The sequence below is a fragment of the Lynx canadensis genome, chromosome A1 (assembly GCF_007474595.2).
Source record: "Lynx canadensis isolate LIC74 chromosome A1, mLynCan4.pri.v2, whole genome shotgun sequence".
In the NCBI taxonomy this organism is placed as follows: Eukaryota; Metazoa; Chordata; class Mammalia; order Carnivora; family Felidae; genus Lynx; species Lynx canadensis.
Genome location: NC_044303.2, coordinates 8,548,166 through 8,572,975, shown reverse-complemented (window position 1 = coordinate 8,572,975; position 24,810 = coordinate 8,548,166). Strand labels below are relative to the sequence as shown.

General features: G+C 39.9%; 1 protein-coding gene and 1 long non-coding RNA gene across 5 annotated transcripts in view; one reads left to right on the top strand and one right to left on the bottom strand.

The window, feature by feature from the left end:
- MTUS2 (microtubule associated scaffold protein 2) overlaps positions 1–24,810 on the bottom strand; it is a 570,271-nt gene that overhangs the window by 206,702 nt on the left and 338,759 nt on the right. The gene's annotated exons all lie outside the window — the stretch shown is intronic.
- Positions 16,218–19,874, top strand: LOC115509276. Its single transcript, XR_003967287.1, has 3 exons — positions 16,218–16,619; positions 19,548–19,630; positions 19,774–19,874. It is a non-coding gene; the product is annotated as an uncharacterized LOC115509276 (long non-coding RNA).

The window sequence follows — 24,810 nt, the reverse complement described above, 5'->3', positions numbered from 1 at the left end:
GGAGAGAGATATAATGAAGAAAGACGTGCCAAGCAAAAAGGAGCCTGGAACTTGAAGATTTGGAAGATTCTCGGCCCGTCCATGTTGCCACAAATGAGAAAGCATGATCTGGAGAGAACACCATAGGGGCAGCTGGATGACCACTGGCTGAAAGGAGTCGGCAGGCAACTTGTGGATCCAATCAACCATCGGAGGAGAAGCCTATTGGTTTAAAAATAGCAAAAGGAGGGGCGCCTGGGTGGCGCAGTCGGTTAAGCGTCCGACTTCAGCCAGGTCAGGATCTCGCGGTCTCTCTCTGTCCCAAAAATGCTCTGTCTCTCTCTGTCCCAAAAATAAATAAAAACGTTGAAAAAAAAAAATAAAAATAGCAAAAGGACAGGGCACCTGGGTGGCTCAGTCAGTTAAGTGTCAGACTTCAGCTCAGGTCATGATCTCGTGGTCTGTGAGTTCAAGCCCCGTGTCGGGCTCAGTGCTGACGGCTCAGAGCCTGGAGCCTGCTTTGGATTCTGTGTCTCTCTCTCTCTCTGCCCCTCCCCTGTTGGTACTCTCTCTCTCTCTCACTCTCAAAAATGAATAAATGTTAATTAAAAAATTTTTTTAAATAGCAAAAGGAGTAAAGTAAAAATCATAACTCTAGAAACAATCTAAATGTTTTTAAATTGGAGATTGCTCTACCTGAACAACAGTGAAATCACACAAGTGAACACTATGTTGTCATTATAGAGTGTGATACGTGGTTATATTCATCAATAAAGGATCTCCTATCAGATCATGTCATGCTGTAAAACTGCTCACTTTGGGGAGACAATCTTTTACAAAATTAATTCTCCATCAATCTATGTGCATATATCAATAGAGAGCAATTGATTCTGGTTCCAGAAGAACCAGGCAGTGAAATGCTCAGGCAGTGGTCAGAGATGCCTGTCTTATATCACCGAATCCCCAACACCCAATCTGCACACAGTAATGGTATCCAAATAGACACTTTTGAAGTGAAAAATTAAAATCAATTCTTTTGTATAATTTCTATATTGTTTTGGCTTTTTCTTTGAACATGAAATCATATTATCATTATTATTTGGAAAATTTTTTTTAACATTTATTTATTTTTGAGAGACAGATCGCGAGCAGGGGAGGGGCAGAGAGAGAGGGAGACACAGAATCGGAAGCAGGCTCCAGGCTCTGAGCCATCAGCCCAGAGCCCGACGCAGTGCTCGAACTCACGGACCGCGAGATCATGACCTGAGTCAAAGTCGGAAGCTCAACCGACTGCGCCACCCAGGCGCCCCCCTTTTTTTTTTTTTAATTTTTTTCCTAATGTTTATTTAGAGACAGAGAGAGACAGAGCGCGAGCAGGGGAGGGGCAGAGAGAGAGGGAGACACAGAATCGGAAGCAGGCTCCGGGCTCTGAGCCGTCGGCACAGAGCCCGATGGGGGTGGGGGGGTGGGGGGGGGGAGCTCCAACTCACCGGCTGTGAGATCCTGACCTGAGCCTGAGCCAAGTCAGAGGCTTAACCTACTGAGCCACCCAGCTGGCCCCAAACCGTATTATCATTATAAAGGAACAAGGACTGAGAGCTATTTTCATTGCAGAAAAGTCAATCTACATACTTCAGGGCCAAACTCATGACCGGCTCTTGACACTGTTTGAAATTCAATGGATAACTGCTCGATTCTGTATTTTACCAATGAATGTAGGTCCGGTCCTAAGTAGCTTTTCTTTCAAGCAGCACCTCACAAAAATAATTGCCTATTACTTCTTTTCACCATGCGCGGTACAGCAGTGGCAATGTTCCATTTCAACCTTTCAAGTGTCTTTTTCAGATGAGAATAACCTTCTGAAATGGGGATGATAAAATGGCTCATTTTTTTTTTCCCTTCCAAAGCCATTCAAAGGACTTGCTTTCCTTCTCTTCCTGTCAACCTCCAGGCGATATGGCAGATTTACCTCTCCCTTTCCAAATGATGGTGGAAATGTTTCCCTGGAAATGGCAACTTCTTAGAATGAAAGAGCTGAGATTAGATCACCACAAATACAAAATGTCTGTGGGCAAGTGAAAATACAAAGTCCCATTTCTCCCGGCATCAGGCATCATGCTTTGAATTATAGCTTGTCACGGCATCTCCAGCAGACAGTTGCTGTTAACCATTAGCAGTCATAAAATTGTTTAGCTTTGTGCTCCAGACGATCAAATTTTTACAAAAATATCTATAATGACATCAATGTTGACTGCAATATTACCTGTTGTACTTCTGGGAAAATACACGTAGGGCGCATTTACTGGCTGGGTCCTAAGACGACAGTGGGGTCGTATGTCACCATCTCCGCTGGTGGCCTCATGTCTGTACCCTCTCAGGACCCTGCCTGGGCAAAGTCCACTGCTTATTCACCTGCTTCCCACCGCGCCAGGCTCAGGAGGCTTCCAAACCACCAAAACCTTTTTTAAAAAAGTGTTGAAACCGAACTGCTCGCCCCAGGAAATTGTTGAGCCATATCCCGATTGGAAAGAACAGAGTTAGAAAGAAAGGTTAAACCTTGCCAACCAACATAACCGAGCACATATTTCACGGGATATTTGTTAGCTCTGCTGCGAAACAATCTCAGAGTCTGCCCGGCCCAATGCCTTCATGTCCCTCTGGAAAGGAGCCTCTGAACCATTAGGGACATTCACTGTCAAATCCCTCCAGATTCAGTTGAACAACAATGTTAATAGGAATAAGAACAAAAAGGAATTCTAAATTCAAACACTTTAACTCTTGTGAGGAATGCTGTACTCCCACAACATGTAGTGTGGACATTTCTCTTGGAATAGTTAATGCCGCATGTTATTAAAAAAAAAAAAATCTAGCTACTTGAAAGAAAGCAGGCAGTAATTATTCTGATTAATTCTAGTCCTGGTAATGTGTGGGAAACCCAGACAGTACTCACTCCCTTTTGCCTCCCAGAGTTGTTATCTATTGAGGTAAAATTGAGCAAAACATTAACAGAACTGTTCAGTTAATTCAGGTAAAAAGCAATTCACTTGCAGCCATCAACCACCGACCCTTGAACTTTTTCTGCTTTGACTATCTGGTCATAGCAGGGTTTTGCATTAATGGTACAGGTCAAAACTACTTTCTACTAAACAAATTAGGCACCTGTAGTGTCCTGAAATGGGACACTACACTAAGTTCTGGTCTCAATTATTTTCCTTATCAGCTGCTTATTTTTAAGGAGCTCTCAGGTTCCTTCCAGCTCCAACATTCTTGGAGTCTATGATCATACAATACTAAGGTTCCAAACAAACACCTGCAAGTCAAATCAGCCCAACAGACACATTCTGTGTGGCCCACACATTGTTTTTGGAGATCATGGAATTAATTAGCAATAGTCAAAATTGAGGGATTTCACCCCAAAGCTGAATTTCTGGCTTTTAAAAAAAATGTTTGTTTATTTATTTATTTATTTATTTATTTATTTATTTAATTTTTTTTTTTTAATTTTTTTTCAACGTTTATTTATTTTTGGGACAGAGAGACACAGAGCATGAACGGGGGAGGGGCAGAGAGAGAGGGAGACACAGAATCGGAAACAGGCTCCAGGCTCTGAGCCATCAGCCCAGAGCCCGACGTGGGGCTCGAACTCACGGACTGCGAGATCATGACCCGAGCCGAAGTCGGCCGCTTAACCGACTGAGCCCCCCAGGCGCCCCCCAGACTTGCATCTCAACAGGCACTGCCTCCTCAGTTTGCCAAGGTGCCACTATTCTCTACTGTCCACACAAATCAAAGGTCAAAGTTAGGTGACATCCGTCATCAAGCTATGATGTTTCTCTTACCCTTGAATGAAAAGAAAGTGAAATATTTCCTGTATCCATATTAAAAGCAGGGAAACGAAAGATTCAGAGAGCTGAATGTGTCATAAAAAATGTGAGAAAGTAATATTCTTCACTTCCACATAGAAATATGGTAGGTGTTTAATATGCACATAAGCATGTCTGCACCGAAAGAACACAACATAAGCTGCCACTTTGAAATAAACCACAATAAATGCTGGCATAAGGAAAGATTTGTGATGAAAACTTAATAGAATGAGAAAAAGAACTGTTTTATTTCTTTCTATTAGAAACCATGAGGTCTGTTTCTGAATGTGAACAAAATAGCTACTACAACTGTGAAGTAATAGATTAAGTGAAAAAGTGGCTGGGCATTCAACCTCTTAGGGATGGTGAGATTACAAAAATATGGATTGAATGTAGCTATAATTATGTATCCTGAACAGATAGAAATAAGTGTAAATATAAGTGGAATGTGAAACAGTTGTTCAGGGTATTAAAGAATTAATGGGAAACTTACAGGACAAGTTGCATGAAAAAGATAAATCATTATTTGTGACATTTTCTAGTGCTGCTGATGAGAGCATCAGCAGCTACATTTATCTGTGGGGCGAAGGGTGTTTTGATGTGATTGGACTGTTGGGCATGCTACTCATGAAATATCAATAGGAAATTATTTACTTTTCTGGGTTGAAAAAAGTTTTTAAGTTTTTTGGGTTTTGTTTTTTTAGTTTAGTGTAGTAAAGCCCGTTTAAAGACAGTCCTTCTGTGGATGGTAATTTCATACATTATAAAACATAACATATTTTAAAAATATTTATTTACTTATTTTGAGAGAGAGAGAGCAAGAGAGAGAGAGAGCATGTGCACAAGCAGGGGAGGGGCAGAGAGAGAAACAGACACACACACACACACACACACACACACACACACACACAGAAAGAGAAAGAGAGAGAGAGAGAAAGAGAGAGAGAGAGAGAGAGAGAGAGAGAGAGAGAGAGAGAGAGAGAGAATCCCAAGCAGGCTCCATGCTGTCAGCACAGAACTGGTTACAGGGCTCAATCTCACGAACTGGGAGATACGACCTGAGCCAAAATCAAGAGTCAGATGCTTAACCGACTGAGCCACCCAGGTGCCCTAACATTTAATAATATTTTTAAGAACAATTTAAGTCAGTTCATTGACTCATTCACCAAGAAAGGCTTTGCACTAGAAAGTTAAAAACAGAACATAATAAAACTATAAATTGGAAACACTTCTATGGCTTGAACCACAGCAATTCAATGTTCGGCTGGATGAACTGGACATAGGACATGGTATTTAACTATATAAAGTCAGGTGGTAGTGCTGGAGAATTTTTTTCAGTGTTGAAAGGAATAAATTTGCTTTCATCATGCACGCAAAATTGTGAAGGTAAAAAAGTAGATCAAAGACTTGGCATTCTTGGTGATGCGGTAATCCATCTAAATACTTTGATACTCTTCTGCTTAGATATTCACAAGCAGTACATGAATATAGGAACTGATTGGTAAAGTCATCTGGTATGAATGATTCAGTGCACTTTCCTATTTGGAAATCAGTCCCCAGAAATGAAAATGAGGGCCTGAACTCTAGACCCCAAATTAGGAAGTTGAAAACAATTCCTCCAAATCATTGCCTGATTTCACAGTTTATGAGAACAAATTACCAATGTTTAATTGATATTTTTCATTATCATATGTATTCAGTATGCTTCTGCCTATGAAGGAGTAGCTTGTATCAGATCAACCTTCACACTGAAAATACCAACAACTGACACAAAATATACAAAATGCAAAATTTAGCTCCTTGAAGCATCAGAGAGCAACCAAAGCAGCTAGCATTTGAGCAGCCAACATACCAGCGTGAAGCAAAACATACTAAGATGTGAGCTTGACCTTCCCTGCTGCTTTTCCCTCTGGGAGACTTTGCTGATTTGCAGCACAGGACACTGAGGCAGGGCACGAAGCAGCAACCTAAGCTTCCAAGCCTCACAAAGTGATATTATCTGATTTTTTTCCCTCTCTGTTTTCAGTTATTTGGTCCTCTCTTTTGGACTGCCTGGTAATTTTTAAATCTAATGCCACTTTTTGTGTATGAAACATTTTAGAGGCTCTAGATATTGTTGTCATCAAGAAAGGATCTAGTTTTTACCTGGCTGCTAGTAAGAGCATGGGCAGATAAATGGTCGGATTTAGACTTTATATAAATAAAGAAGAAATGACCATTGATGAAAATGAGTCACCTCTGCAGAAGTGTTTCATAAAGGATTGTGGTCAGTGAAGTATAGTTGGATTAAATAACCTTTGAGATTCCCTTCCAAAAAAGATTTTGAGTTTTTGAGGCAAAGAAACTAATATGCTAAAATGAGACAGAGTCCAACCCAAACACCCAAATTCAACTCTAGGTTTAATGTTTCTAAAGCAACAGATTCATCTGAATCTCTGTTGTTAGCCATTACATAGCTGTTTCAGAAAACTCAAGGGGAAGACAAACTGCATTTAATATAGTATATATTAAAAGTATGCTTGATCTTGGACCAGAGTAAAGTGGATCAAGAAGACAGGCTGTTCTAAATAATGGCCAAGAAGAGAATGAAGGAAAATGTTGAGAATAAAGCACTTTACAACAACAACAAAAAAGGATGGCTTGAATGCAGAAATGACATGAAAGCTAGAGGTCAAGACAGATTAAAGCCAATAGCCAAGGTGGAACTGCAGAGAGAACCAGGAATCATTGCCAAAATCTAAAGGTCAAATCAAGGGGTGCCTGGGAGGCTCAGTCAGTTGAGCATCTGGCTTCGGCTCAGGTCATGATCTCACGGTTTGTGAGTTCGAGCCCTGTGTCGGGCTCTGTGCTGACACCTCAGAGCTTGGAGCCTGTTTCAGATTGTGTGTCTCCCTCTCTCTCTGTTCCTCCCCTGCTCATGCTCTGTCTCTGTCTCTCTCTCAAAAATAAATAAACATAAAAAAAAATTTAAAGGTCAAATCAAGTGATGCATCAAAGGTAGGAGAACCAATAGACATCAAGCCGCAGAACCAAGGTACCTGTCTAGGGAACCTTAAAAATGACCACAGCCTGCCTTCACCAAGAAGCCCCTTTATGTTCACATCATGGCAGGACCCACCAGGACCTCCCAAGAGTACAGGCACTCTAGAAGCTGGAGGCAGTGTGGTGGCTTACAGCCCTCATATCTTCACAGTTTGGACGCTGTCATGTCCATGTTTCTCAAGCCATTGTACAAGGGCTCACAGGCTCATACTGTAATGAGACAGTTAGCCTGAACCTGTGCATTTTCCAAATTTACAAGAAGGAAGGCAAGGTGCTTATTTAAAACTTGCATGACATATTATCCTATATACATTTCTATTTCCACATAATGGTATAAGTGAAATATTTTTTTTCTTTTTTTCCTGTTTCTATGTGTCTGCTTCTCTCTTTTTGGCTTCCCTTGTCCCCTTCTCTCCCTGTACCCCTTCTACTGCAGGTAACCTGGTGAGTTACCTAGCTCCTCGTGCAGATGTCATTATTTGTAAAACGTATAGAAACACATAGGGTTATTCTGTCGTTGGCTGTTTTATAAATATAGGCTCTTAAATGCACTTTACTCATAGATAGCTCTTCAAGTCATTTGGTAGAGTTCTAATTCATTCTCTTTAGTGGCTCACAACTCCATGATGAAGTGCTCCATGATTTATAATGTATTCTTCCACTTCTCTGTTGAATGGAATTCATTAGTCCAATTTTTGCCATGACATATGGTCATAAATATCATTATACATATATCTTATGTACTGATGCTTTTACTTCTATGAGACAAATTGCCAGGAGTAAGATTGCTGGGGGAAAGGGTACATATATTTTCAATGTTAACAGATATTGCCAAATTGCCGACCAGAAAGGCTGTAACAGTTTACAAAGGTAGCAGTATAATTCTATTAATCTAAAACTGGATTTATTTTGGAATAAAATGCAAAATTGACATTATTTTTCGGAAAACATATAAGCCTTCAATGAACCATGGCATGGGACTTTGAGCCACCCGCACCACGGTATTCCCTAGGGAGTAGGTTTTCTCTTTTCTGGCGAGTTTGAGAAGTCCCAGATTACACGATCAAAACCACACTTTAACCGGCAGGAGTTGTACTTAACTCTGGTTTTGGTGGAGTGTACAACAGAAAAGCCTGACACCATTCCCTTCCAAGGATAAAAAAACTTCTCTCTCGGAGATATTAAAGTAATAGCAGCCCTGCCTGTCATTTTATCCTCCTGTTTTTCACAGAAGTGAAGAATCTTGTGCCCACATAGCACAAGAGAGTCCTCAAATTCTCCTGAGCATGATGGAGAGGAAGCTGTCGAGAAACAACTTCAGGATTGGATACTTAGTTCCTCTGTGGCTGGAAGAGAAGTCAAAAGGCTCAGGTCTCTTGCTGCAGCTCTAGGAAACAGGGCCACAGGTCACCTGTCCTTAACAGTACAGATATATCCACTGTGAAAAGGAGATGGTCAACAGACATTCAACCCCCCCAACCATCAGCAGATCTCTCTCACCGTTTCATGACGTAATGGGGATTTTTCTACTTGGGACGGAGCCACCTCTGTTACCTCCAGATTAGGGTCTGAGGCACAAGTGAGGAGCAAAGAGGACTCAGGAATCCTGCTATCGTTCTAAAACCTGTAAGTTCTCTCCTTGAAAGCATTCTAAGATCCAACATCATCTATACAATGCCTTAGTTTTACCATTTAGGTAAATCTTTAAAAGTCACAGCACTTAAAAAAATAATAAAAGTCACAAAGCTTATCTGTGTGGTTGTTGATTATCTCCATATATTCAAATGACTTTCTTAGGCTATTCAAAGTCATAGAGAAATCCCTTTTCCTCAGCAAAGATTTTGATATCAAAGAGGCTTCAGGTGTAAATAAAGGCAATTCAAGTTTTTAAGAATTTGCTTCCGCATGCTATGACTCCTGAGGATCCCTACTGGATTCTACAGTCTTGAAAGAAGCTTTGGAGAAAAAAATAATTAATGTTTATTTCAGGCTTAAAATTTAAGAACATTAAAGAAAAAGAATGTAGATCCTGTTTGGGGAATTCAAATGGAGCTTTCTTGAAGTTACCAAGCGATGGTGGCCTTCAACAGTGTGTCCAGTGCTCAGAATTCTTCATATAAAAAAGTTTTGATATTTTAATATTTAAAACCTAATGCTGTCATCTTCTCTCCATGGCATAAATGAGCACATGAAAAACCACTTAAGTTTAGCGGTTAAATTCAGCCATGATGTCAAATATTATTCGGCAGAACCCATAATGAATTATCTCCAAGTACTTCTCATCTTTTAAACGTGCAACTTTTTATTTGAGCTAAAAATGAACATAAATCTGAAAGATCTGTGAAGAATCTGTAATGTTATCTTTTTAATCTGAGAGGGACTGTTTCATTAGCATTTTCTGAGATAGCATGACATGATGATGGAGACACAGGCTAATATTAACTCGGCGAAACACTGGAAAAGTGCAGCCAGCAATAACCTAAAACTTACTATGGCATTCGGGGAGACACAGTCTTAATTCTAAAGGACATACCAATTCCAGGTTGATTTCTATTGTTACACTAGAATCGTGGAGTAATGAATACAGAGAGTTTATTAAAGAGAACAATTTCTTATTTACTCAGACTGTTCATGTACTGCTAAAAACAATTACCCAGAATATAGGACATCCCAGATATTAATTATTCTTAATTATAAATGTTGTATTATCATTCTTGTTCCAAAAGGTAAACCAGGTATTTTAGCCATAGGAAGTATTCTCTCAATCAGCAAATGAACACGGTGATAATTTATGACCAGCACAGCGGTTAGACTTTCTGACATCACCTTACCTAAACCGGGAAAAACATTTTGATGCTAATTTGGTAAGACAAGAGAACTAAAGAGAATTCATTTCAGTTATTTAAATCCTGTCACTGATGTCCGTGCCTTATGGCCCAGATAAACTATTCAGATGTCTCTTTCTAATCATGTTTCCTGAATTAATCTTTCAGCTGGTGGATCATGATATGATTCACTGAAAGAATGCCACCCTCAATTCTATGCTCATAAAGACAGACGGGAGCAGGGGTTGAAAGGTACAAAATTGTACTGTTGTGATAGACAAATGTTAGGATAACACCACACGACTTTGAAAGTTATTATTATTTTTTAAAATCAGGTCTGAGGACTAGTCAAGAAGGCAAAATATGATCACAGTTTGATGTCTATCCTCTGCTCCAAACATATGCCAATGGCGGATTTCAAATAGAATAAATAAAGGGAAGTAACAGTGGTCCATCAGAGGAGAATCTGGCCTTGTAAAGACCGCGGAACAAACCTGCTGCTCACTGGAGACCTAGAGAAGTTGGAGGAAGCAGACGCAGCCTGATGACCAGGAACCACAGCAGCCCTCTCACCCCCCACTACGTCCTGGTATGATGATTGGGTCAGAGATAATATTATCATGGCACAGGGGCCCATGTCACCCGTGCAAACCTTGTTCTGCACTGGAGAATCCAGAGTTTGGCAGACACAACCATAAAGGCGGAAGGCAAACATGGAAGAAAAAAGTAAAACCACAGCAACAACTAAATGAGTTGTAAACCAAAGCTGCAAAACATAGTAACACATTTAACGCAAAGAAAGACAGCCGATCAAATCTACATGAATTTACTGCGAATGAATTCATTTTAAGGTCTAGTCTGACAAAGATTTAAAATGAGTACGTTCAAGGGCACCTGGGTGGCCCAGTTGGTTGAGTGTCTGACTTTTGCTCAGGTTGTGATCTCGTGGTTTGTGGGTTCTATCTCCACATCGGGCTCTCTACTATCAGTCCAGAACCCGCTTTGGATCCTCTATCCCCCTCTCTCTGCCCCTCCCCCATCTGTGCTCACTCTCTCTCTCTCAAAAATAAACATTAAAAAAATAATAGGGACACCTAGGTGGCTCAGTTGGTTAAGTGTCTGACTTTGGCTCGGGTCATGATCTCGCAGTTCGTGGGTTTGAGCCCCGCTTTGGGCTCTGTGCTGATAGCTCAGAGTCTAAAGCCTGCTTTGGATTCTGTGTCTCCCCCTCTCTCTCTTCCTCCCCCATTCATGCTCTGTCTCTCTCTGTCTCTTAAAAATAAATAAAAGTTTAAAAAAATTTAAAAAAATAAAATGAGTATGTTCAGAGAAATAAGTTAAAGCATATCCATTAAAAAAATAAACAATAACAAGACAGCATGGACTAAAAGGAGGCAAAAATGAAACAACATATGGATACAGAAGAGAATTAACTGGAATGTTTAGGAATGGAAAATTTATTCATTTAAATAAATAAATCCAGTACAGGTGGGATTAACTCTAGTCTGGACAGTGGAAGTGAGATCTGGTGAATTAGAAGAGTTCTGAGGAATTCACCACAGTGAAAAAGACAAAGAGGTAAAAAGGATAGTTAAGCAACCTGAAAGAGATGAAACATAGGAGAAATATTTGAAGAAATAGCAGCTGGGAAATTTTAAGTCACCCTAGACTAAATCATATAAAGGATCTGAAGGATCTTTTTGAAGTGAATTACAAAATGCTGCTGAGAGACACCAAAGTATATTTGAATATAGGAAACGATATACCATATTCATGGAAAAGAAACTTAATACCATAAACACCAGTTCTCCCAAATCATTCTATTTACTGGAAGAATAATTGTGATAAAAATCCTAATAGTTTTATTGTTTAGCTGAACAAGTTAATCCTGGAAATCACGAAACAAACAAAGATCTAAGCACAGGCAAATGATAGTCAAGAAAAAAGAGTGAAAGAAATTTCCTTGCCATCTCTCAAAACTTAGCGTAGAGCTATAGTAATTAAGACAGTGTGGTATTAGACACAGACAAACGGAATGCAGCCAGGTAGAGGCTCAGAAACAATCCTACACACATGTAAAAAGCAATGACATGGTGGTGAACCATGGGCATGTGAAAAGACAGACTACTTAATAAATTGTTCCTGGACCACTGGCTATTTCTAAAAAGGAAAAGGAACGAGACCTCTGCCTCACCAATTGATAAGTTGCAGGAGAAACAAAAACTATAATATGAAAAGTGAAACTTCAAACTTTATAGAAAAACATACTGGGGGAAAAAAAAAAGCATGCATGGCCAGAGAAGAATTTCTAAAGAAACACAAAAAGCACAGGCCACAGAGGAAAAGTTTGATAAATTTGATTAAAATTAAAATTAAAAACTTCTATCCAAAAAGACACCATAAGTACATTTAAAACATATCTGATATCCATACAACCAACATAGGATTAGCAATCAGAATATACAAAGAAGCCTGAAGTGAGAAAGAAAAAGACAAAACCTGAATAGAAAAATGGGAAGCATACAAATGATCAATTTATAGAAGAAATCCTAATCACAAAAACTATATATGAAAAAGATGCTCACACGGAGTAATAACCAGAAAAATGAAAATTGAAACAAGATACTATTTGCCCTCAGTTGGCAAAAACGGAAAAATCTAACAATAGCAACTATCGGCAAAAATGGGGAACAAACTGCTTATCCAGTGCTAGGAAATGTCAACGGACTGGAACATCCCTTTGAATGGCATTTGGCCATAGCTGGTTGAAAGAAGACCTATGTATGTATCCCCCTCCTGATCTAGAGATTGTATCCTTTTTTTTCTTAACAAGTGGTTCTCATCTGAACCATGAAACAGAAAATAATTGGCAGGATTATTTTCTCAAATCTCCCAAGGATGCTGCATAACTAGCACCATTATTTTTTTTAATTTTTTTAATGTTTATTTATTTTTGAGAGAGAGAGAGAGAGAGAGAGAGAGAGAGTGCAAGGGAGGGGCAGAGAGAGAGGGAGACACAGACTCCGAAGCAGGCTCCAGGCTCTGAGCTGTCAGCACAGAGCCCGACACGGGGCTCGAACACACTGTGAGATCACGACCTGAGCCGAAGTCAGATGCGTAACCGACTGAACCACCCAGGCGTCCTTAACTAGCACCATTCTTGATGCACAAGTGAGAAGCTAATTCATACATATAATGGGTGACATGGGGCATTAAGACTAATTCTCCAGGAAACCCTGGGTGAGACAGGCTTTGAAGGATGCTCACATCGCCCTTGCTGGAAACAGTCTACATGAAATCAACTATGTGTCCATCAGCAGGAGAATGGATATACATCTTGTAGTGTACATCAGGAAATGTGCAATAGTCACCAGGAAAAACTCAAGCTCTATATGGATATGGATAAAATAATAGAGAAATTTTTAAAAGCAAGTTACGAAAATTACATTCAGTCTGATACTGTTGGTGTAAAAGTTTGAGGTATGTTAAAAATATATACATTTTAAGAATAGGTACAGATAAGTGTAGCAAAATATAAAACACATGTGAGGGAATGATAAGCAGCAAATTCACGATGGGAGAGCCTGGGGCCGACGAGACTTTCACAGGAAAATTGAGCTGAACTAAAATGTTTCGTCTCCTTAAAAATCAAATTATGGAAAATATTAATACCTCCTCAACCGTTTCAGTTGGAACATGGGTGTTTGTATTATTTTCTATACTTTTCCGCAAGTTTAAGACAGCTCTTACTTCACTGGGCTGGGGCGGGGGTTGGGGGCGGGAACAGACTGTAAAGAAATCCACAAGACGCTGGTCTTCACATTTTCTGATCTGTAACAGCACAGTAGTTTGGTTTGTGTTATGTCACCTTGATTATTTTGACAGCCTCTAGGATTCTGCGCTTGTACCTCTCAAATTCATCTTCCTCCCTTCCTTGCGGCCAGAGTGATCTCTTTAAAATGTAAATCTGCTCACACAGTCGGCCTGTAGAGGCACCACCATCAGGATCCACGGCAAGCACGCAGGCCTTGGATACAGCCCAGGAATCCTTGTCCAGCCTGATCTCCAAGGTTCCCCCTCATGTGAAGCTTCCAAAATGTCAATTTCTCTTAGTGCCTTTGAACACATCACATTGTCGTGCTATTGTCCTTTTTGCTTTAGGCTGTTTCCCCTCCTGAAACATGGCTCAGACTTTGCCTTCACAAGGATGAACTGCTTGACTGGTTCAGGCTGGGTTGGGTGCCCTCCTCCAGCCTCCATGGAGCCTTCGACATTCCTGTATGTCGGAATTTTCCACCGTAAGTGTCTTTCAACACCAATCTGAAGGACTCTGACTTACTGGCTACTGTAAAGTCTTGAGACTTCTACAATGCCTGGCCCAGAATTGGGCCATTCAACTGAATTATCCATTCGACTGAACTGAATGGTATTAATAGAATTTCCATAGTTAGAATGCTGGAAACGATCCCTTTCCAATGTTCCTAAAATTGACTCAGTCTCCCGAAAGAGCTAATCCTGGAAGAAAATGTGGAACGTGTTGTCTGATTACATCCTCTCTTCCAGCTCTTCCCCGTGGCTCTTTCCACCCCTTCCCCTCACCCCTGGTGTGCCCAACTGCCATTCTCTTACCTTTCAGTTTACCATACCTCCGTTCATTCACTCTGGGCCTAACATAATAAACTTAAACTGTAGAGTGCTGTTCCCAGACATACTGTAGGCAGCTTGACGATGGCCACAGAGATAATGCACCAGTTTGGGTTTAAAAATAAATGACTGAAATGTCAAGTGATGCGTGGGAAATGTGACACGCTTAGCATTTTTACCTAACTGGTTTCATACCCTGAACAGTCACACACCTATTATTCTGTCTACTTACTAACCCAGACCTTTTCCAAAACAAACGTCTCACTAAATCTCAAACGTCTCAGAAAATCGGACCAAAATATTTAAGACCTAGATGAAGTTTATGAGCACACACACGAACTGTAATTACTTAATTTGACTGATTTACTACTCAGGAAACTTCGCCCAAGTACCACCAATGCTATAATAAAATATTTCGGCACAAAGCAAATTTGAGATTTATGGCATCCTTATGGACTTCTTTGCTATTAACATCTCCTTCCAGCTTATTTGCCACTTGGGAAATAACTCACTGCATTATACGCACCACCCCACTGACAAATACGTTTTTACAGGTTGCATGAAACGTCTTATTCTCATTGTACCAGGGACTTCACTACGTTAAAGGAGAAGATATAGAGATCGATGATTATGTAATTTTGTAGTCATTGCCAGCTAGTAAACAACCATAGCCATTCAGAAAACTCAGAGAAGGCACTCAGGGAAAATATACCCTGGGGTATTTATCTTTCTTTCTAGGTCTGAATATGAAGGCTCTTGTGAGCAGGGAATGATGGGTTGACAATTAGCTCCATCTCCAGAATTTCCCAGGACTGTCATCTGGTGAGAAGTAAGGGGGGTTCAATGCCAGCTTGGTCCAGCTGTGGCCTCTTGGGCATAGCAGCCCAGGCACCCCATAACCCCAGCTCATCATTTGTACTTTGGGTAGCCCACCCTCACAAGCACTGCAAAAGAGCTTCCAGAAGCATAGAGAACACAAACATAGATCCTAGCTGCCAAGATATCAAAATCTCAGTTATGCTGGTACCCAGGGGGAGAGTCTTTAATTATCACCTTTCTACCTTAACAACTACTGCTCATCACTGTTTGTATACCTGTAATTCTCTTCCTTCGTAAATCAGAGTTCCCTGTGAGCCAATCATGCAAAAAGAAAGAGAGGAAGAAAGAGAGAAAGAAAGAAAGAAAGAAAGAAAGAAAGAAAGAAAGAAAAGAAAGAAAGAAAGAGAAAAAGAAAGAAAGAAAGAAAGAAAGAAAGAAAGAAAGAAAGAAAGAAAGAAAAAGAAGAAAGGAAGGAAGAAAGAAAGAAAGGAAGGAAGGAAGGAAGGAAGGAAGAAAGAAAGAAAGAAAGAAAAAGAAAGAAAGGAAGGAAGAAAGGAAGGAAGAAAGGGAGGAAGAAAGGCAGGCACATTTATATATTGGAAATGCTAGCAGCAGCTATGTAATGTAAAGCCACCAAGGCACTGAGATTCTTCGGACATTTTCCCATTTTCTATAGCTTATAGTTGTCTAAACAGTTGCTCACAAACGCCAACTGGATTTCTCAAGTCCCTACAACAGAATGGCTAATAAAGAACATAACGAGGGCAAGCTGAAGCAGTCTAAAATTCTGCAAGGCACATCCTTCACAGGTCACGCCTGGGACCACACCCTTCTGGGCTCCCCCACATCCAGCTGTATGGTAACCGTAGGGCACGGGATTCCCAGCCAGCTCTGCATCAATAAGCACACCTACGTTGGTAGGCTGGCAGCAAGGTATCTTCTGGGGTAAATCATTTGAATGTGGTTGTTCTAATTAAAAGGGAAGAATGCAGAATGACCCAAGTCCACTATGGTGATGACGTAGGTCACAGTAAATGCCCACAAGGCCAATCAGTAGTCAAGGTTTCGCAGTCCAGAAATGCCTGGAAAGCAGCCCTTTGTTGAGCGATTGCCACGATACGGTCACCCTGGAATGACGATACGCTAAGTTATATACATGAAATGCTCTGGACTAAGAATGACAGCGCGGAGGCAATTAGGAAAAACTGCGAAAGCAAGACATTTCTCCCCAGGCGACACCGAACTGCTGCACCGGAAGCTACAGCGGTGCCGTTCCCTGTGCTCAGCTGCGCCTACCACCCACAGGCCCCTGAGCTCTCCCGGGAGTCACGGCCGTGGCCACAGTGAGGCCAAACCAAGTTCAAGACAGGCCAGTTCCCCAACCAACTCTTTGGCACAGGGCTGGGCAAGGGCAGCAGAGCAAGTGGACCACGGATTCTGGAACTGGGTGAGCTACATTTGAATCCCAGCTCCACGGCTTCCTAGCTTGATACACCCAACAGGTTACTTTCGCTTTCTTTGCCTCAGTTTTTCCATCCGATTAATGGGGTTCAATAGTGTGTAACCTCTGGGTGGCATAGGGACTGAATGAATATGTGAAAAGCACTTGGTATTATAAGTGCCATATAAATGTCAGCTACCACTAGGTTCTTTTTCTTCTTACTAGAGCATATTAGAGAAGAGAAAATGGGTAGACCCTCTGAGGTCTTGGCACTGAAGAAACTTTCTCCTCCCCACTCCATAAGCCTGACCGCCTAGGGTCCACTTCACCTGTGAAATGGAGCTTCCCAACTTAACTCAAAGGGCAATGAATTATGGCTTAAGTAAAAAAACAAGCAAAAAGACATGTGGTTGGGCTACATAAAGGAGAGAAAGGTTAGTAAAAAATTGGCAAGTTAAATAATTAGAGGTGAAACATCTCTTCTTTTTTTTTTTTTCCTCCAGTGACTTTTCTTTTTAACTGTCTTCCTTGCCTGGGCTAGAGAAAATTATTCTCATCCTAGGTGGATATTACCAGCTTTAATGGCTTAACTAAAACAAGAATAGCTTTATAGCCTTAATATTATGAGAAGAACATGGAGAGCTGTTATGATAGTTTAACACATGGGAGCAGGTCTATGATGTGATATAAATATTAGAAATCATAATGGTCTCTTTCCTGAGGAACAAAAAAGATCTCCATTATAAAATTTTTTTTTTTTACTTTTGGTTTTCTATCCTCTGAAGAAATTTCTCAAAGTTCCCCCAAATGAATTCTGGAATCTAATGTTTGTGAAAGTCCTGAACATTCTTTCCCATTATCCTGCCCTATGTGTCACACCTTCTAGAAATGAGATAAACACATGATTTACAGACGCAGCCCAGCAGCCAGGCTTGTGTGAGGGTCCCTGGGGACCCTCTGCACAGTGACCCCCTCCCTCCTCCCATTTCCTGGTGAGATCCTGAGTTCCAGCCTGCCGGACACGGAGGTGCTTCCCCAGGGTCAGAGCTGACCTGCCTCTTATCTGGCCACTGGTGCTTCTCAATCTAATGTTTTCTGACTTCCAGAATCTACACATGGTCCCTTTACCCCTATGGTGCCTTTGTAGGGGGATCGAGGGATTTCAGGGCTGAGCAAGGAGAAAGATACGACCACTAGGTGGGAGTAGCACACACATGTGTCACCGGATGATGTTCTGACAGGCTTGTGTGCAGGGCAAGTGTCTCAGCACAACCGTCCAGAGGCCGTTGCACAGGGTTGCTACGCGGAAGGGAAAGAAGGCAGGCAAGCTCCTCCGGGAGAGAGGGATGGGAGAGGGTCCTTGTGTGAGGGCGCGGAGGGGCGGCGGCCTCTTGGAGTCCTTACAGCCCATGGCTTTTCTGTGGCTTATAGGTGTTGGGTACAATTTTGCAGGGTATGCCAAGCAGGCAGGCTCTGAATGGCTAAAAGTCTGCTTATCTGGGTTATGTTTAAAACAATTAGATGTGGGGGCATCTGGGGGGGGGTGCTCAGTCGGTTGAGCGTCTGACCCTTGATTTCAGTCAGGTCACGATCTCAGGGTCGTGGGATTGAGCCCCACATCTGGCTTCGCGCTGAACATGGAGCCTGCGGAAGATTCTTTCTCTCTCTCTGCCCCTCTCCCCTGCTCGTGCTCGCTGACTCTCTCAAATGAGAAATAACAATATAATACAAAAAATTTGATGTGTAAAAATTTAAGTTTGGTGGTGTCGGCCTGCTGTGAAGAAATAGGGTATATATCCAAAGGCCATTTTTGGCTCATCTTCCTGGCTAGTATAATTTATACAGAATGGCTAAGTCATTTAACCTAGAGACTTACTGGCAATTTCTGATTCTTTGGCCTTCATCACTTACTCCTCTGATTAAAGCCTTAGCCTCCATGTCTGAAAAGCCTATTTATTACCTATTAGTGTTTATTCCGCTTGTCCTTGATGCCTTGACGTTGATTGGAGTCCTAGAGAAGATACATGAGAAGCATCTGAGTTGCCCGATAAAAATGGGGTTTCCTGGACCCCAGCTGCCCTACCAAATCTGTATTCCTGCGAGGCGATAATCAGTAATCGGTAATTTTTTAAAGTTCTCCAGGTCTGATGGGAAGTCAGATTGGATGCCAAGATTCAAAAAGCCTCTTTGGGGAAATGAAAGATGTGACCTCTGCCCTGAAGAAATTTTCTTATTGTTTCATTGAAACAAGACAAATGCACTTCGGGAACAGGAGTGAGAGGTTCAGGCAATGGAAAATCATGAATAAAGCCAGAGAAGTCAGCACAGACTACCCATGGGGTAATGAGGAAAGGGCCATAACCTCTATCAGAGGTGTATATTGGGGGGCGATGAGATGCGCAGGTTGGATAAGTAGGCTGGGCCGGAGTCATATTATAAAGAGTCAGTCAGAAATATAAAGCCGCTCACCATGACCAGCAGGTGCACAGAAATGAAACGAAAGACATGCTGAAGCTGTGGATTAGAAGAGGTGTTTTTCTTTTTCGTGTGAAATCTATAGTTTTATGATACTGTACATTTTAAAGAAAAATAAACAAAATACCTATACAACCAATGTGCTATGTGTATGATTACAGACCATATCTGAAATATTAGAGGTACCTGTGGAAGAAGCAAGCACATTGCTCAGTACTTGAAATGTGGCTACTCCGAGTGGAGGTGTGCTACGCGAGGAAAATATGAAAACAATAACATACAGTGTCATATGAGTTTTATATTGAGGACATGTCAAAATGGTAATATTTTAGATCTACTGAACTAAATACAGTGTATTGTTAAATTAACTGCACCTGTTCCTTTTTACTTTTTTTTTTTAACGTGACTACCAGAAAATTAAAAGTCATATATGTGTGACACACATATTTCTACCAGCAGGTGCTGTCCTAGAAGTTCCCTGTCTTGATTCTGTGCCACCCCTGAGTATACCGAAAATTTTCTGCTGAAACGTCTTTCAGATGGTAAGACTCTAAAGTCATAATGAGATGTTGTGGTAGTAATTTTGGCTCGTGTGGTCCTTCCCTCTGGATATTTAAGAAAGTTGAGGCACGAGTACTTGTTCCATCCACATCATTCCTGAGTGATGCATTTGTAATAATTACAGGACTTGGAAGCATCCTTTGTTCCCAGGAGATATTAGGATTATCCTCTTCCCACATGACCAGAATTCAAAACATATGCAATTTAAAAATGTCCATTACTGCTACTTGGTGAGTGCAAGTAAGAATGTTTATCTTTTGGGGTGCCCGGGTGGCTTAGTCAGTTGAGAGCCCAACTCTTGATTTCGGCTCAAGTCATGATCTCATGGTCATGAGATTGAACCCTGCTTCAGTCACACTCAGCATGGAGCCTGCTTAAGATTCTCTTTCTCCCTCTCCCCCTTTCCTGTTGGCTCGCTCACTCTCTCCCACTCTCTCTCTTTCTCTCTCTCTCTCTCAAAAAAGTTTATCTTTTAATATCTAGCAGCCAACTGGGAGGTGTTTTTCCTTTAAAACAAAGCTCTATCAGACTTATTATCAGTTTATATCTTAACAAATCATTGTTTGCTTGACTCCTTCATTATTTTGCTTTTTCATTCTTGCTGCAAAAGATTTTTAAAACATCACACTGAGCAAATGAAAAGTTCTCTCACTTTCTCAGAGTAATATAATCAGCTTTCTCACCTTTCACTGCTTTGTTTAGTTGAGGATATTACTATTAAAGACAAAGCACTTAATTTCAACTTCGTGCACTATTCTCAAGACTTGTGGTCAAATGTTAACCTGGGGTTTAAATAGAAGTGTTATATTATCTGGAGGATAGATGTCCTGAAATTATTTTCCTTATATGATTATATACTACCTGTCCTTCATCCAGTAGAGTAAGGAATTGCATTGTTATAGATACCTACATACAACGAGTATTTAATTCTCTCTGAACAAAATATATTACGTAGTCAAAATACCAACAAAGAAGACATTCCAACAACAAAAAAGGGGAATAATCGTATCTTATGTTGGCAGGATACATCAATTACTTCGAATATTTCATCTCTTCAAAACCTACGAGGTTTGTAATCTAATTTTACTGACGAAGAATTGACTTGCTCAAGGAAAAGGAAATAAACACTTGTTGGAGTGGAGTAAGCACTTTCATAAAATTATTTTGTTTAATCATATCTAATTCCAACAGCTTTGAGACAGGTGCAACTGCCAATTTCTAGTTGACAACACAGAATCTCAGATGGCTACGTAACTTGTCAACAGCCACATAATGGTGAGGAAGAAATTACAGATATCAACTCAATTCTCTTTGTTCCAAATCCAGTGCTATTCCCACTGTAATGAAACTGAATACATACAAGAATTACATTAACTCTTTTAAGTACAATAAAACTACTGTGAAAAGGAAAGTAGTCAAAAGCAGAAGATAGAAATGAACCAATTGGGAAATGAATCTATATATGCATATCAGGGTCTTTAAAACCTTTTTTTTGACGGAGAGCAGTAAGATTATTTATTTGGCGACTCAATGGTTCCAAAGGAATAAAATGATAAGAAAAAAAGAAACAGATGTAGCAGAAAAGCATAAAGAAGAAAAAGGCATAATAAAACCTGGGAGGGTTATCAATACATTCAAAACAGGACATATAGAAAGGGGGACCATTTCTGTTCCAATTTGTTATAATCCAAATGGGAATTATACCAAACAGGGTTCAGATGTCAAATGCAATCTTGAAATGGGGTAGAAGGCGGGTTAAGTTCTAGTTTCTTCCAGTTATTAGTAAGTCCATCATTAATGATTTTAGGGGAAAAAACTTTCAACACGGATTTTTAATCTTTATACAACCAGTCTAGAAATGGAACGAAATTAAATCAATTTTGGTAACAGGTAAAGCAATCTGTAATGGGAACTAAAGTATCTTTATGGAAATGTGTTTCTGAAGTTGTGGTATGAAGATGGCCAGAAATGAAGAAGCCTGCATATAATACTATAATATAGCTAACATTCATTTAGCAATAAGCATGGGCCAGTACCTATAACAATAGCATTATAAACGTCTTATTTAATGCTCAATGCAGTTTTCTTTCTAGGAATTTGTCCATTTCATCGACATTACCTAATTCCTGGTATACAATTGGTTATAGTATGCTCTTATAATCCTTTTTATTTCTCTGAGGTTGGTAGTAATGTTCCTCCCTTCTTTCAAATCAGATTTTAGTAACTTGAGTCTTCTCTCTTTTTTTCCCCTTGTTTGCCAATTTTGTTGATTTTTTCTCGAAGAATCCACTTTTTGGTTTAACTGACTTTATTGTTTTTTTTCTGTTCTCTGTTTCATTTACTTTGTCACGGAGGCTTAATTATTTTTTTATTTTTAATTTTTTTAATGCTTTGTGTTTTTGTCCGCTCTTCTTTTCTTAACTTCTAAGCACAGAAGATTATAGGTTTGAGATTTTTCTCATATGTTAATAGAAGCACCCACAGCTACAAATTTCCCTCTAAGCACGCTTTAGCTGTATCCTATAAGTTCTGGCATGTTTTCATTTCTATTCATCACAAAGTCTTTTCTAATTTTCCCCTTGTGATTCTTTTTTAACTCATCGGTTATTTACAGGTGTTTTTTTTTTTTTAATTCCTCAAATTTCTTTCAGTTACTTACCCTAATTTTATTCCCTTATAACTGAATAAAATGCTTTGTATTAATTTCATAACTAAATGTTAAATCCATTTTTTAAATGTTTATTTGAGAGAGAGAGAGAGGTGGGGGGAGGGGCAGAGAGAAAGGGAGAGCCAGCATCCCACGCAGGCTCCACACTATCAGCACAGAGCTTAATGTCGGGCTCAAAACCCAGGAATCGTGAGATTATGACCTAAGCTGAAATCAAGAGTTGGACACTTAACTGAATGAGCCACGCAGGTGTCCCCATTGAGGCTTGTTTTATAGTTGAACATATGGTATGTCCTGAAGAATGTTCCATGTAACTTTGGGGAAAAAATATGTTCTTCTACTGTTTAGGACAGTGTCCTACAGAGTTCTATTAGGTCTAGCAGACTTCCAGTGTTATCCAAAGTTTTCCATTTCCTTATTGATCTGCTCTCCAGGTGCTCCATCGATTATTCCAAGTTGAGTATTGAAACTTTCAACTATTCTTGCTCAATTCTCTATTTCTCTCTTCAATTTTGTCAGTTTTGGTTTCATGCATTTCAGGGCTCAAGTCATTTGGTGCATATATGTTTATAAATTGCTATATATTCTCAATACGTTGACCTTTTTTATCATTTTATTCTTCTTTCTCTCTAGTAACAATTTTTTATCTTAAAATCTATTTTGTCTGGTATTAGTATAGACACTCCAGTTCTCTTTTAGTATAGTTTGTTTGTATAGCATACCTTTTTCTATCCTTTTATTTTCATCTGTTTGTGCCTAGGTTAAATCTAAAGTCTTTTGTAGATGGCATATAGTTGGATCATGTTTTGTTTTTGTTTTAAAGTTTCTTTTATTTATTTTAAGAGGCAGAGAGGGGGGGTGCGGGGAGAGGGAGAATCCCAAGCAGGCTCCACACTGTCAGCCCAGAGCCTGACACAGGGCTCCAGCCCATGAACTGCGAGATCATGACCTGAGCTGAAACCAAGAGTCAGACACTTAACTGACCAGGCTTCCCAGGGGCCCCTGTTTTTTTTGTTTGTTTTGTTTTAATCCAGTGTTCATTTCTCTGCCTTTTAATTAGGGTGTATAATTAATTTACATTTATTGTGATTATTGATAAGGCAGAATTCGTCTTTGCTGTTACTATTTGTTTTCTATATTTTTATGTCCTCTTTATTCCTCTCTTCATAATTACTCTCTTTTGTGTTAAATAGGTATTTTCCGGTTTACAATATTAATTGCCTTATCATTTCTTTTACTAAAGGATTTTTTTAGTTTTGTGGGGAAGATATATAATAGTGACAAATTCAGTTTTTATCAATGTGGCAATATTTAATTTCTCCTTTATTATTGAAGAATAGATCCGCTGGATATAGAATTTTGGTTTATAACTTTTTATTGGAGAACTTTGACTATTTCACCCACTGCCTTCTAGCTTCCGTGGTTTTTGATGAGAAATAAGCTGCTAATATATCTAGGATCCCTCGAATTTGTAATGAATTGCTTCTCTTTTCAAGATTCTTTCTCTTTGGGTTTTGGCAATTTAATTATGATGCCGTCTAGGATAATTCTCTGAGTTTATCCTATTTGGATTAGAGTTTGTTGAGTTTCCTTGGTGTACAGATTAATGCTTTGAATCAAATTTGGGAAGTTTTTAGCCATTGTTTCATTAAGTACTCTTTATCCTCCTTTTTTCTCCTCTTTTTCTGGGCTCCTAATATGTACATATCATTATGTCTGATGATGTCCCAAGGTCTGAGACTCTCCACTTTACTTCAAGTTAGTGATTCTTCGACTTGCTCAAATCTGGTCTTGAGCCCTTCTAGTGATTTTTTCATTTCCATTATTGTACTTTTCAGTTGTAGAATTTCTATTAAATTTTTTTATAATTGCTATCTCTTTTGATATTTTATATTTGGTCAAGGCACTTTTCTCATACTTTACTTATTTAGACATGGTTTCTTTTCATTCTTTAAGTGCCTCTAAAACATCTGCTTTAAAGTCTTTGTCTAGTGCATCCAATATATGGGCTTCCTCAGGGAGTTTCTACTGACTGCCTCCTCTCCAGTGCAACCCCCTCACACTGTGACTGGCCTTACTTTCCTCATTCTTTGTGTATCTCATTTTTTGTTGAAAACTGAACATCTTAAATGATGTAATTTGGCAAACTGGAAATCAGACTTTCCTCTTTCCCCAGGGTTTATTTTTGTTGTGGTTTGTTTAGAGACTTTTCTGAGCAAATTCTGTAACATCTGTATTCATTGTCATGTGTAGCCACTGAAGTCTTTGATCTATCAGCTTAGCAGGTAGCTAATTATGGAACAGAGATTGCCTTCAATGCCTGAAACTAACAGGTCTCTCAGTCTGTGTGTTACTGGTGCATTTCTCAACTACTCAGCCAGGCAGTTTACACAGCTGCACCTTGGTCTCTACTTCCTGCTTGTCCAATGCCTCAAGCCTATCCAGAAGTGAGCACTTAGGGCCTCCGCAGATCTTCCTTGAGCATGTACACCA